Source organism: Corvus brachyrhynchos, unplaced genomic scaffold (genome assembly GCF_000691975.1).
Source record: "Corvus brachyrhynchos isolate BGI_N302 unplaced genomic scaffold, ASM69197v1 scaffold56, whole genome shotgun sequence".
NCBI classification, from domain to species: domain Eukaryota; kingdom Metazoa; phylum Chordata; class Aves; order Passeriformes; family Corvidae; genus Corvus; species Corvus brachyrhynchos.
In genome coordinates, this window is record NW_008238664.1 from 11,014,857 (window position 1) to 11,028,869 (window position 14,013).

The 14,013-nt window shown below is 35.9% G+C and overlaps 1 long non-coding RNA gene across 1 annotated transcript in view; it reads left to right on the forward strand.

Annotated features, from left to right (window-relative positions):
* The first annotated feature begins 6 nt into the window (after positions 1 to 6).
* The window catches only part of LOC108447572, a 129,539-nt gene continuing 115,532 nt past the window's right edge, over positions 7 to 14,013 (forward strand). The window contains exons 1-4 of the long non-coding RNA XR_001863229.1: positions 7 to 484; positions 3,027 to 3,227; positions 4,368 to 4,412; positions 10,248 to 10,401. This is a non-coding gene — a long non-coding RNA (uncharacterized LOC108447572). The remainder of the gene's footprint in view (positions 485 to 3,026; positions 3,228 to 4,367; positions 4,413 to 10,247; positions 10,402 to 14,013) is intronic.

The following is a 14,013-nucleotide window of genomic DNA, read 5'->3' on the forward strand; positions in this document are numbered from 1 at the left end:
GCCGTGGCACCGAGCCCGGCGTAGGTGTGCGAGGCGGGGTGGCTTTCCCTGCGCGGTAGAGGGGGTGTGCACGTGGCTCGAACGCCGTAATAAGAGTGTAGCTCTAGTAGTGTAAGTTAACCCCTTTTTGAAGTAACTTGGTTTTGGAAGACATGGTGCATGCCGGCTGGGGTGCGGGCAGCTCACGCTGGTTTTGTTTCGTTTGTATTATTTGCGAGCTAAGGATAGACAAAAGGCCTTCCGAAGGCTGCCAGCAGGGTAGGAAGAAGTCTACTAGCTCCATACTTTTATTATCACCTGACCGTTGTCACAAAAAAACGAAAGAAACAAAAAAAACCCAAAACCCGCACAAAAGCCATCTAAAAGCAAAACCAGGAAATGCTACTCCTTTCAATGCCCCCGGACTGCTGTCAACTGCAAGCAGCCATCAATGCATTCAGTGCTTGTGCATGAAAGATCGCTCAGCCGTGTTGGCAGACAGAAGGTAGTGTGTCCTTATTGTGGTGAAATGTGATTGTAAAAATCTCCCATCTTAACTCTTCCATAAACTTTCCTTCATCTGAATCTTTTTGCTGCTCAGCAGGCTCTTTTGTGCTTTTAGGGTGGACCAACGTGCTTTAAACTTCTATTCTACTTGTTTCTTGCTGTTCCAGAGCACCTATTTTTTTCATCCTAAGATTATTTTTTGACAGTCTTGTTGATCTGTAACAAGTCAGACTTTTTATATGCTGTTTATGGCATGCATTGAAGGGAGATTGGTTTGTCATCACTGGTTGCTCTGGTTCTTAGTGAAATTTGGACCTTCTGTTCTTCAGAATATGAACTAAGTGCAATGAATCAGTGCAACGTCATGCTTTAGACCCATGAAAGCTGAAGGAAGGAAAGCACAATTGTATTGAGTTATATTGTTTTGTTAAAGTTATAATAAGCTGTAAAGTCAAACACCCAGAGATTAAGAAACTCCGTATTTAATTTGCCTTTCCACATTAGTTACTTGTATAAACATATCTTTTTTAAGAAGGCCCCTGCCTATTTGCCACTTATGCCACTTAGCAAATGGATTGGCAGATAAGAGTTTTTCTTTTTCTCCTCATTCAGTGCAGATCCAGGTCTCATTCGTTGCTACATGTCACCAGTCAGGCCTTAGGCTACATATGATTTTAGCAATTTAATGGATCTGCAGTCAGAATAATTGGGTTTTTTTGTTTTGTTTTTGGTTTTTTGTTTTTTGTTTTGTTCTTTTTTTAATGTGAGGGAAGGACCAATACCTAATTAGGGTCTGAAATTTTTAGTTCAAAGGTTACCAAATTGATATCTGAAGACTTTGAGAATGCTGAGGGATGGTTTTGATGCTTGTATTCATAAATTTATCCATGATACAGAGCAGAGAGTATGGCACAGTCTGCTGAATTCTCATGCTGTTTAAAAGACACATCTTACATCTCTATAAACTGGGTAGATGTCATTCATCAAACGCATAAATCAAAAAAAAATCTTGTAATTCTTTTGCTTTTTAAAATAGACTAGGATAGAACTAATTTTGCTTTGGGTGGTTCCTTGAGCTACTGTTTCAGGGTTTACCTTTCAAGACAAATCCATTTTAAGTCTTCAACATGGATCTTCCTGAATTAACTTTTTGTCGTTGTTTTTTGTTTTGTTTGTTTGGGAGGCTTCACCTCTCATGCAATTAGAGGAAGTTCAAAAATAGGATTTATACTTAATGAGAGCACTGTCCAAAGATCAGATGACCTTAGGCCAGGTTTTCCACTTCTGTACAGCTCACTCCTCCCACCCCCCAAAAACAAACAAAACATTTGTCTGCCAAATCAGAACACAACACACAAATCTATCTGTTGTGAAACTCATGGTTTCCTTGTCACGTATCGCAGAGGTAAGGGCTGGAAGACGGAGCTCTGTGAGATGGGCCAGTCAGCAGGCTGGCTGTAGTTACAGCTCCTGGTCTTTTTGTTTGTTTGTTTTGTTCTTATTTTTTGTTTTGAGAGACAAAAGTTGAGATTCATTGTGCTGTGAATTCATCTTAAGTGCCTGAAACTGCTATATTTTTTTTGTTTGGAAATGTGATTCTTAAACAATCCTTTGTTTTTAGAGTCATCTGGAGGCTTGAGTCTTCAAAGTTTTTGTGGTTTTTTTTCAATTTTTTTTGTAAGCCTAAGTAATATGGTCTGTATATACACTGAAATCAGAATGAACTGTGTGAAAAAGTCACATATCAGTGAATAATCAATATTTACAATGCTACCAGATACTCATATTCGTAATAGTTTTGTAGCAATGCATTGTTTTGTATTTTCTTAATGCGGTGTATGAACAGCGGGTATCAAATGGGATATATTGTTGAAAGGAACTGCTACAGTGTGGTACCAAAGATCTATTTTATTCAGTGATGGGTTTTTTTGGTCTGCTTTTCTTCTGATGAGTGTCTCTGGACTTTGTTTTAGCTATAGTACTTATGAAGTATCTGGTGATACCTTGAGTACAAATGTGAACCAAAGCTGAGAGTACAATCCAGGATGCACAGATACTTTAGAGCAGTTTCAAAAACTTCTACATTCAGGCAAAAATAATTTCCCACCTATCTGTAGTTACACTTTGAAATGACGTCTGCTTAAATGCAAAGGAACAATTTTCTTTTCCTTGAGAAGAAAGAAACAGGTTTAAAAATTTACAGAGTAATTAGATTTTCCAGTTCCCTTGACCTACATTTATTGCTGAGATTAGAAACTGCAGTGTTCAATAACTATGTTCTGGCAAGTTTTATGTGACTTCTTTGCCACTCTTAGTTTATTATGGTTAATAAAAAAGAAATATTTGCTTTGGAGGTACTTTTAGTCCTCTACTTAATATTTGTTCTGTAGAGGAATGGATACTTAGGATTTTTTCTCACCTCTTCAAATAGCACATCAAATTAATTACTTCATATTAGGGAAACCAGTATCTTTAGTTATAATTATTCTAGATGATCATTTGCTCTGCCACATTTATAACATTTCTTTCTTATTCAACAGCTAAACCAGCACAAAAATCCAAAAGTTCAGGAGCGAACAGTGGCTTTAGAATGCATCCCTCTAGTGCTGCACAGCCTGGGCTTTTGGAACAGTAGGTCCTCATTCAGCTGTGCTGTGGCCAGGTGAAAGGCTGCCTTGTAGCTGCAGCCCAGCCTTTATTTCAGCAGAAGCTGCAGTAACTGCAATGTTGAGGTTGGAAAGGTAAGCCTGACAACCAGGCCAGTTAGCCTAGAAAAAAAATCTTGAACATATTTGAATGTAAGAGCATCTAGTTTATGAAAATGTAAAGACTCATTAGGTTAGTTCTTATTTAAGTTGATTTACTCCACCAAGATACAATAGGAGGGAGTAGAGATTCTTCTGAGATTTTATATATTTGGCAGGAAAAAAATTACTCTAGGTAAGCAAGCAAGTGAGAACAGTGCCAAGCTAGCTTCCCTGCAGACTTAAAGTATTATCTTTTTAATGATTTAGCAGTTATGAAATGCCAGCATTAGTCTTAAAATATGTTTAAGTGCCAAAAAATATGCAAAAGGCTTGCCAATTCACACATGCACTCTCTTCTGGTAAACACTGAACGGAAGAACTTTGAAAAATGGAACACTTACATATTTCTAAATCGTGCTGCTCCATAAAGAAGCTTTTGTAAAGTAAGTCCCACATTATCTTTTCCCTTAGAGCCAGATTGTCACCTGACTCTATTGTAAGCTGCACTTTGAAGAGAACACAGATATGTGTTCGCTATAATAGGGCTTGCATTCACCATCTACAGGGCTCCCTAATTTTCAGGTGAATCTAGACCACTGCTACAGCTGCCAACAAATATCTTTTCCTTCAGTTTATTGTTGTTGAATAACATGTATGAATTGTCTGCAGTTACACTATTACTGTCTGCCAGTCCAGCTTTATAATCTTGACTTTTATCAAAAAGTATAGTCAGCACTTCTCTGATGTCTGGTAAAAGTGACCCTGACAGTAAAGATAGGGGTTAGTATCAAATGCTTATAAATGGGGATGAATAATAGTCACCATTTAATTGAAAGGGGGAATCAATTAAATGCAGTTATGTTCATTTGAATGTAGGCATCTGACCATGTTTATTTTTTTATATTTAGAAAATTGCCTGGTTTTTTGTGCTTTTTTTTTTGTGTTCAGTGAACTGTGATTGGTTTGGATTTGCTTAAAATTGAACATTTAGCAAAATAGAAAAAGTAGTACTTTAAATGATTGTTTATCATATATTATTTGGCTTCTATGATAAAGTTATATACTCAACTTCATTCAAAATACGTGAAGAAGATTTTTTTAAACTAATACAAAATTCTTTTATCTTTGTCATAGAGACAATCTAAAACCTGAAGGATTTGTCCAGATTCCATGGAATAAGTAAGTAGAAATTAAGATCAGTGTTGGGTATTTCAGATTTTCTGTGAGATTATGTGATCTTAAATTAGGGGTTAAGCTCCTAAATCCATAAAGCTTTGTTAATGGTATCTCCTGTTGTTTAGTTTTATAGTCATAAATATTCCTCCCATGAAAGGTGCATTTCACAATTGTGTCCTTAGTATTTACTCCTCCTTAGTTATGAATTCATTGCCATAACACTTTTTTTTAATTCAAGTTTTGATTTAATTCTGGTAGTAGACTATTTTTAGTGCAAGTGGATGTAGTTTGGAGAGACTATATGACTTATCAGCCTTGTTCAGTGATAAAGTTATGCCTTCCAGTGATGGCAGTGAAATCCTGCTTTATGTGCAAAGAAAATTAGAAGTGTGGCTCCATGAAGATTGTAATAGTATGGGGTTCTTTGTTGGTCCTCGTTCAGTTTCCTGAGTAAAAAAGGATAAATTATATCTAGATTTTGAGGAGTTGGGCTTCTTGGAAAGATAGGACTTCACTTACTCAAAGCTGCAAAAAAACCCAAATAGTTTTGGAGGTCTACCTGTGGTTAGGATGTTGTCACTCCCAGAGCAGCAGCAGCAAGCCTGTGATAAGCACCAGCTGCTCCACTTTCCTAGTTTAATGTGCAGAGGAAACTGGACCATGAACTGAGTTGCTAAGAGATGGACACATGTTCTATTTGGCTAAATCTGTGCAGTATGTTTTCCAGCAATGGGCTGAGGGAAAAAGTTTATAGTGGCCTTACATCAAAACCATGTAGCTCTTTCTGGCAGAACCTAATTATTCAAAGCCAGGTTAATAATAAAAGGGGAGTTGTATTATTATCAAGTGCATCAAAAATGGAAGAGTAGAATGTCATTTACGCAATCTTCTTTCCTAATCCAGCAAAAGTCTTCTTGGCTAGACTTGGCACTTGAGTCTCACAGAACAGGTCATTTATTTATTATGTTTATTTTGTTATGTTTGTGTAGCCAGGTTACTGACTATTTGACCCTGTCTATTTCTGATATGACATTGTATAAATCTAGCAAAAGCATTTGTATGACAATGCACATCTTTTTTTGACTGTAGAAAAACTTAGGAATTTGTGGCAGAAACATTGGGGCTTGACCAAGCTATGTTTTATGAGGAAATGTGCTAAATAGCAGTGGAAGCTATTTTGTGTACCTGTGAGTTCAAGAAATACTTGTGATAATTGCTAAAGATAATTCTACATGAACAGTAAGCAGTTACTAAGTTTTGCTCTTATATCTGGTTGAATTTCAAAGGTAAATGGAAAAAGTGATTACTGCAAAGGTGTGGTGGCAGAGAAGGCAATAAAAAAACACTGAGTGTTCCTCTCTACTGTTTTAATCTGAAGACTTAATTCCAAAATGTTGGTTCTTGACCCTTATACATTTAGTCAGGCTTAACATTTCTTGCTGGAAGATACCTTTAAAAAAGAGTAGATAATAAAATCATAGAATCATTTAGATTGAAAAGACTCCAAAATACTGATAGATCTGTACAACAGTATGGGTGGAGTAGACTTATAATAGGTAGCCCACGAATTTTTAATCATAGTTAGTCATTATCATCTTTATGACCCATTACAAGACTCTTAAGATTGATTATGGGCTGCTTGAAAACATCCAGACTTGCAAGCTGATCATTGCTCTGCTTATACGGGGATATTTGATGACTGCCTGTGTTACTGCCTTTGGAGTCAAATTACAGTGGGGCCTGGTATTATCACTTTTATTTCAGAGCTTTTGTTTCAGACTGTGGTTCAGCTACTGTTACTAAATATATGCAGCAGAGCTGTTTGCAATTTAAGAGTTGAACCTCCTGGTGTTAAGAGACCAGCAGAAGGTAGCATTTAAGCTATGCCTGAGGGCTCTGCTGAGGTCAAAGGCACAGATGTGTGCCTGGTTTGTTTTTGCACATAGAAAATCATGCAAGGACAGTCTGTGGGCAAAGAGAAGATTTGCATATAAATGTACATGTTGGTAGCAGTAGGAAATCACTGTGGTGGCTCTGGATTTTAGCCTAGTGAGTTCCATATGCTTTGGGTTGTGTTGTTCAACTTCTGAACAGGTGAAATATGTTTTCTATGCATGGCCACAATCAAATGGTATTGGTATGGGGGATGGATTCAAACAAATATGTTATTAGAGCTAGCTAGGACTCCTTCAAGTTCTCTTCTCCCTAGAAAAAAAAAGTTTTATTGAAGAATTGTATTTATCTTGACAAATTGTATCCAGAAAGCTTTTCAGGATAGAACCCATACTTGAGAAAGATCATCAGAATGGTCGGATGGTTGGAGCATTGAGACCCAGTAATCTCCAAATTAGGAAAAGCCAAGTAGGGAATTTCTAGTTGTTATTCTTACCAATGCTCTGAGTGCTTTCCTTTATTGCACAATCCATGTTAATTATTTAAGTATTGACATTTATTTAAATTTGAATTATTTAGATTGCATATTTTGGTAAGTATCTGTTGAATATTGCTTCTTTTTGTAAATATTAGGGATTTCTCCTCTCATACAACTAGTATGATAGTGGTCCACTATATATATGGAAGTAGTCTTGAGAACCATTCACCAATGATACAGTTTTTCTTAATAGTAATTTCAATTTCCCAAATTTTAGGAAGACAGAAGAAAAAAAAAATGCACTTACATAAAATATGCAGTTGCACAGAATAAAATCAAGTTTTCCTCCTGGAGTTTCCCCAGAGTTAGTATATTAGGCTTTAGTTACTACTTTATAATAACTACTGTTTGTTTCCAGTAGAAGCTGAGTAAATAATTACTGAACTTTATCCTGAGAAACAATAAATGTGGGCAATTTCAAATCAAAGACTGGGGGTGTTTGATTCTATAATTCAACTTGTCATTGAGACGTGTTAACAGCTTCACATCTTTCAGTGTAATGAGGCTCAGATTTTACTATTGTCCAGGTAACAACTGATAAAATATTGGTGGGAGTGGTATTTAGTCTAAGTGTGCTGTAAATTAATACCTTTTCTACTGCTTGTAAAGCTTTTTTACTGCTTGTAAAGCTGAACCACAGTAAAAGTTGATCTGTCCATTGCTTTATTAAAGTTCCCTATTTCCTGAGTTTGGGAGCAAATCCAGCTGTTTTGGATTCCTCCATAGAATAAAAATGTTTTCTACTCTGGTAATTAAGTGTTTCTCAGGAAGAAGAGAGAAGTTTTGTTATTGTTTTAGGACTTATCCGGTCTGCCTGTTGCTAGTATTGATAGACAATGCCTCTTCAGGTTATGGCCTTGTCAGTCATCTGAAGGATACTTTTTTAATTATTATTCTACCTTTGCTATACTACTTCATTTGTTGTCCTATTAAATTAAATAACTAACACAACAAATTCCATCCTTCCACTATGCTTGTGCAAGCTTTGTAACTTTACTTCACTGACCATATTACATAGAACTGTTCATGTAATCTTAGTTGACTTACATTATGACATTGTAGCTCTATCTTTATAATAAGATTTCCTAAGATATTCTTTTCAGCTTTATCTCAATGCTTCCTTACTTATGTGACTCTGCTTATGAGTTTTCAGGGATGCTGCTGAGTTCATCGTCATTCTCAACAGATGAAGTGGAGTGTAGAGGAGTTACAAAGTTTTAGCAGTGTTATGCATATTTAGAATTAAAATTTGATTTTAAAAATCTTCATTTTCCATTTAACATAAGTTTTAATATTGCTTTTACTGGGATAAAATAGTAATAGATGAGTAAAATTTCTGATTAAATTAAAACTGATTCTTCTGAATGAGTACTTAATATTTTCACTGTGGACAAAGGGTAGGTGAAAAAAATGTAAAATTTCTTAAAAGTGTATCTCCTTAAGTTACATGTATATAAATTTTATACTAAATTTGAACCCTGGGATTAGGGTTAATTCTTCCTTAATTATAATTTTAGTAGCCAGTTTTAGTATTTCTCACAGGATGGAAAAGATCTAACTTTCTTATGATTTTTATATTATTTCCTGAACCTTACTGTTACTATTTTTAAGAGTTTAGATAAGGCGTCTTTATATAGGAAAGAAAATTCTGGCAATAGCAATGCATTACTGGAAGCATAAAAGATGTCACAAACAACATTTTCTTTTTTTTCCTTATGATAATTATAGACCTGATTTCTGTGGCTCAGTGTTTGCCACTCTACTTCTGCCTGAATAATGAACACTAATCCTAGGAAGAGGCCAAAGATCTCATGGATTAAACATATCCCATGGATTGCTAGTATTAGCAGGAAGCTTGTAAGAATGATCCACCAATGACAGTACTTTACTACAGATCTTGTCAATTTGAGTTTTAAAAGAAAAGAAGATATTGTGGTTTAAATTAAGTTTAAAAGAGGATTTAGAATTTGACTGAGGACAAATCTAGTTTAGATTATTTAGAAGGCATAGGCTTTGCAAGTCATATCCCGATTATGGAAATGCTAAAAGGTCAGTTGTATTTGCAACTGCAAATTTGTTGCTATTCAAAGTGGTGACATGTCTTTTGAAATCATCTATTAGAGTCAAGATACTTGCCTTGAAATGTGGCTGAAACCAGATTTTGCAATTGAATACTTGGACTTTTTGCAAATGGGTACTGGTTTTCCCCTGATAGTAGGACCAAAAGTGCAGATAATTTCTAGAGATGCATTGTAAGTGGCACCAAACAAAGTCCAGTAAAATAAGTAAAAACTGAACACATGAATAAAAATTCTGTAATACAAATGGCGAGCATGTGCTTTTTAGCCTTTGTCTCCCTTTCCTTTTCTGATTTTCTCTGATCACCTCAGTGATGTTTCCTTTAATCTTTTTTTTCTTTTTACCTTGTATCAGTGTTATGTAGTATTTATATCTAGCCTGCTGCCGGACGGACTTTGTCAAAGGTCTGCTAAAGTCTTTTGGGCCTTTCATGTATGTGAAAGGGACCTGAATAGATCCAGTTGCGGAATCGGTATTATGCGTGATAAGAGTGTTGTGAGTTTGATGTGTACTCTTGCCCCAGTATTAGAGCTCATAAAACCATTTCATTCTAGACCTCTGAAAATTACTAATAATTACATATGAATTGTATTGTGTTGCCTCCTGTGGCATGCTTTCCTCATTCAACAGCACTGGAGCAGTCGCTTTTAACTATGAAGTAATGTCTGCCACTCAGCTTGTCCCCAGTTGAACTCAGTGTACAGGCCTCTTTTATAATAAGTCTAAATTACAAAGAATGAACATGTAGTACAAGTAATTTACTATAAAAATTTAAAATTGATGCTGACACTACCCATTCTCAACAGTTTTCGAATACTGTGTGCATGCATTATACAGAATTGGTAGTTTATTTGAAGGTAACATTTGTTCTTTTACTGACTTTCCTGTTGCAGTGATTTTGATTCATGCAGAGAAACTGCTTCAGTAGATTAATTTCTAAATTAGTAGATAAATCTCTAAAATTCATGCTTATGTTAAGAACTGTAAACTTCTACAGATGCAACCATAATTTTGCTGTCCTGGAAGACATTTGAAGAAATCTTTCATGTCTATAGCTGTCAAGCATTTGCCACATTATGAGCTTCAACTTGATGTACAGTATATTACCTCATTGGTTTTCTTAGGGAATAGACTTTAAATACTAAACCCAGTTTTGAATGTAAAATGATATAAAGAAACGATACTTTCATATATTTTCTTTTTGAGTAATACTTTATGAATCCAGCTACTTAGATAATGTTATTTCATCATAAGAACACTGGAGCACCTGTTCAATGTGGGTATGAGATAAACTCAAACAGGATGTTCTTTCATATTTGGCTTTTCAGGTGAACCATTGGATGGTTCTGCTTCATCATCTGCTGACTAATGCACAGTCCACCTTTTCTTTCTGCAGCCAGAAGAAAAAACTCTTAACCCACTGACCTTCATCATTCTTACTTGGTAACATTCACATCTAACACAACTTGAAACTTCAGCTTGGTGAGTAATATATTTGTGCTGTAAAAGTTGAAGAGTACTAGAGGATGAAGAGGGTGTGATTGAGGGAGTGTGGGGAAAAGAATGTGCTCAGAAACAGCACATGTACGGCAATGTGTAGAGCCAAGCTGAGTGTAGGTGTAGAGGGTTGTGCCAGGGAATGGATGAGTCTTCCTGGGTATGCAGAAGGGGCAGTAAATATTTGTCAAGGGCAGAGAGACACAGCTGAATGCTGTAGCATAGGGGTAACTACCATTTGTGTGAATAAATTGTCACTGTGTAAGAGCACAAAAGTAAGTTAAAAACTAAATTTGAGAAGGAATAATGGGTAGCTGGATTAACCTATTGAGAACTGGCAAAGAGCAGATCCTCACTGAAGTCCTAAGAATGAGAGAGAACTCCAGCTGGTAAAGGAAAGCCTCATCCAAGGGTCAGAATCATAGCAAAGAGTGCAGTGAAGGCAGTGTCTGCTGAGGTGGGCAGTTAAGCCGCCAAAAACTAAAATGAGGCTCAGCGGCTGGACAGAAGAGAGCAGTGGAGAACAGAGCAGATCTGTAGCAAGGTCTGCAGGCCAGGAAGGAGTCCTGGGGAGCTGGTTATAGGTTGTGGTCTAATTCCTGTTAAAGTTTGGAACCTTATTTCTTAAAAGGAATAAAAAAATGATACTTCAGACAGTACTCAAACATGTAAAAAAATTGGGATTGGGAGAAAACATACAGAATATGTACTGAATCACCTTGCTTTTAAAAAATTCTGTGTTTCCCAGTTTCCTTTCTGCTTTTCCTTTCTTCCCTTTATGCTTGCCTATTTCTACAGTGGTATGGTTATCCCGGCAGTAAGGAAGTTGTGTGAGGCATTGCTAGTAGAAGGACAGTTATGACTGTTTTGCTGTGTGGAAGGGCTGGTCTGTTCAAAGATTGCTTCAACTTTTATTGTAGTTGATTGTAATCCAACAGATAACAGTAAAAACAACAATAAAACCACAAAAAAACCCCCAACCCAAAAGTCAGGAAGCTGCTAATTGATTTATTAACAAAGTTTTAGTATTTAATTTGCATTTTGTTTACATTTCACTAATTTTAATGCTTCCATTGCTCTTCCTTCAGTTCCAGACAGCTTCACTGAGTAGCCTGAATGAGCTTGAAAAAGATGTACAATTTTTTTCCTTCACACAAGTTCACAATCTTCAAACACATTCAGCAACTCTCTTGAAATATAATTTTATGTCTCAATTATTCCACTGTAGAAAAATATACAGGATGGCACGGTGTGATCTATGAAAACCCCTTTCGTGGGATGGGTGATCAGAGTTAATGCTCTCCATTGCCCTTCTAGGAGATCTTCCAAGACATTTAGTGGATGCTGTAAAGATGTTGCAGAGCATGGGAGGTTGAATTCTGGACAGAAAATGGAAGAAGTGGTCAGATGGTTATTTTCTTTCTCCTGGGTCTCCTTTTGGTCAGCTGTATACCTCAGTATAAGTCTGTTGTGTTAGTCCTTCCCACTAAGAATTGTAGACAAGCTAATTATTGATCGTGTGTGCAGTCCAGAGATGGGAAGTATGATCTGCTCTCTGCCTTCATTTCTTATTATATGTCTTGGTGACTTTTATAATTTGGTGACCATGCTGTGCTTACTCTTTATTGGTGCTGGTTAAAATATTTTTTTGCTAGTATGTGCTAATTATATTTGTGCTAGTATATGGAATAGTATTTTCTGTATGCATTTTTAACAGGGTAGAAGACTCCTAAGTACAAAATTAAATGGATAGAAATGCTATGGATTCTGTGTCTTGCTGCACATAAAAACATTCAATATTTGGTAATGCTTTTCCCCTCCCTGCCTCCTACTACAAAATAAATCAAAAGTCCTGTATTTTTCTGTATTTTTCATTGTCACATTGAAAATCTGGGGGATTAGGCCCATGGTGGTTTTCTTACATTTTGGACTGTTTCATACTACCCAAAATATTTCTATATCTGTATTTCAAAAGGCTTTTTACTTAGTAAGATAAAATGTGTATGTCTTATAAAAGTTCAAGCAAAATTAAATTTTACATTCTCAACAATTGCACATTTGTCACTGATAATATGTTTTTTGTATGGATGTAGAAGGAGAAACTTGAAACAACTGAAATCAAATCTAAGAATTAAATGTAAAAATAATTAATTCTCCGTAATTAAAAGAAAATTCCCACATGGGCAGACAGTTCTAGAACTTGTCACATCAGGGCTTCTTACAACGTCCTTTGAAGGATTTTCTTTTTTACAGGTGCTTCTGGAAACAGCAGGTTCACTGGCTTATCTAGTAGCATTATTTCTATGACTTTAATGGTAATCTTGTGCAGAAATGAACATCAAAATAACTTAAGTAGATAATTTAAGTAGTCACTTAAATGACTCATGAAGAGTCACTTAAGTAGACTCACATTAGCCATGATACTGATTTTATGAGCAAGGGATATTTTCAAACAGTAATCCAGGCCAGACTGGCCTCTGTAAACCCTAGATAATTATTTTGCAAGGGTAAAGTAAAGCTAATCATTCTTACTTTGTTTTGAAATAGTATACAAAATTTTAAACTTTTCTTTAAAAAATTTCCCTCTTTCAGCAGTGTAAACATCTCAAATTGCCCACTTTGTGAAACTGAAATAGTTGCAAGTTAGCTTGTGGGGATTTTTTTTGTTTTGTCTTGGTTTTTTCTTTTGCTTTTGCACCTCAGCTTTTTTCAAGAGCAGAATGGTTGTTGTTTGAAAACATGTAAGCAGTGAGTTCTAGACTGATCTGAAAGTAAGGTAAAGTGGAACAATAGAAAGAATTTTTGAACACTAAAATAACAAGAGTGATCATCAAGAAAAAGAATGGAACAGAAAGGGAAAGGCAGGTATGAAGAAAGGGAAAGGCAGATATGAATGGCAAATATAAGAAAGAGAACAAAGATGATTTTATGCTGTATACTAGCTGCAGTTAGTAAAAATGGCATTTAATTTGCCCATGTGGATTAAGATTTTTGGTTTTGCGTCAGTGAAAGCACTTTGCTGCTGCTACCAGCTACCATTTTGGGAACCTCATTGCATATGGTATTTCTGATATTTCCTCTTTAACCAACAGCCAACATTTTGTTCCCAAAATGTGATGACTAAACAGGAGAACAACTCTGAAAATGTGCTTAGCTTTAATTTTTTTACAGTCTGAGGCTTTTGTTACATAGAAGTAATTGGTAAGACTGCAGTTAGGAAATATAAATATCTTCTGAAGGGAAACAAGTTTATTCAAGGCATCTTACATAAACAGGCTTAAAATCACACTGTCTTCAGGAGGAACACAAAATATTCAGCTACTTAGATGACACTTCTATCACCTGATAGATTAAACTACGTTAATTCTCATTATTCACTGGTGAGAAAGGAATACTTGCTAACCTGCAAGCTGGCCCTATCAGATTACATGTCCAATGATATGGGTATGTTGGTACAAAGTTTCTAACAGATGAAGAAAATAAACCTGGTATTTCTCTGTATTGTTTTTTCAGGCAATTGTTGGGCACTGTTCTGATGTGCTTACAGTGTACCAAATTGTTGTAAGCCAATGTCAAGGACTACCGACCTAGGCATTC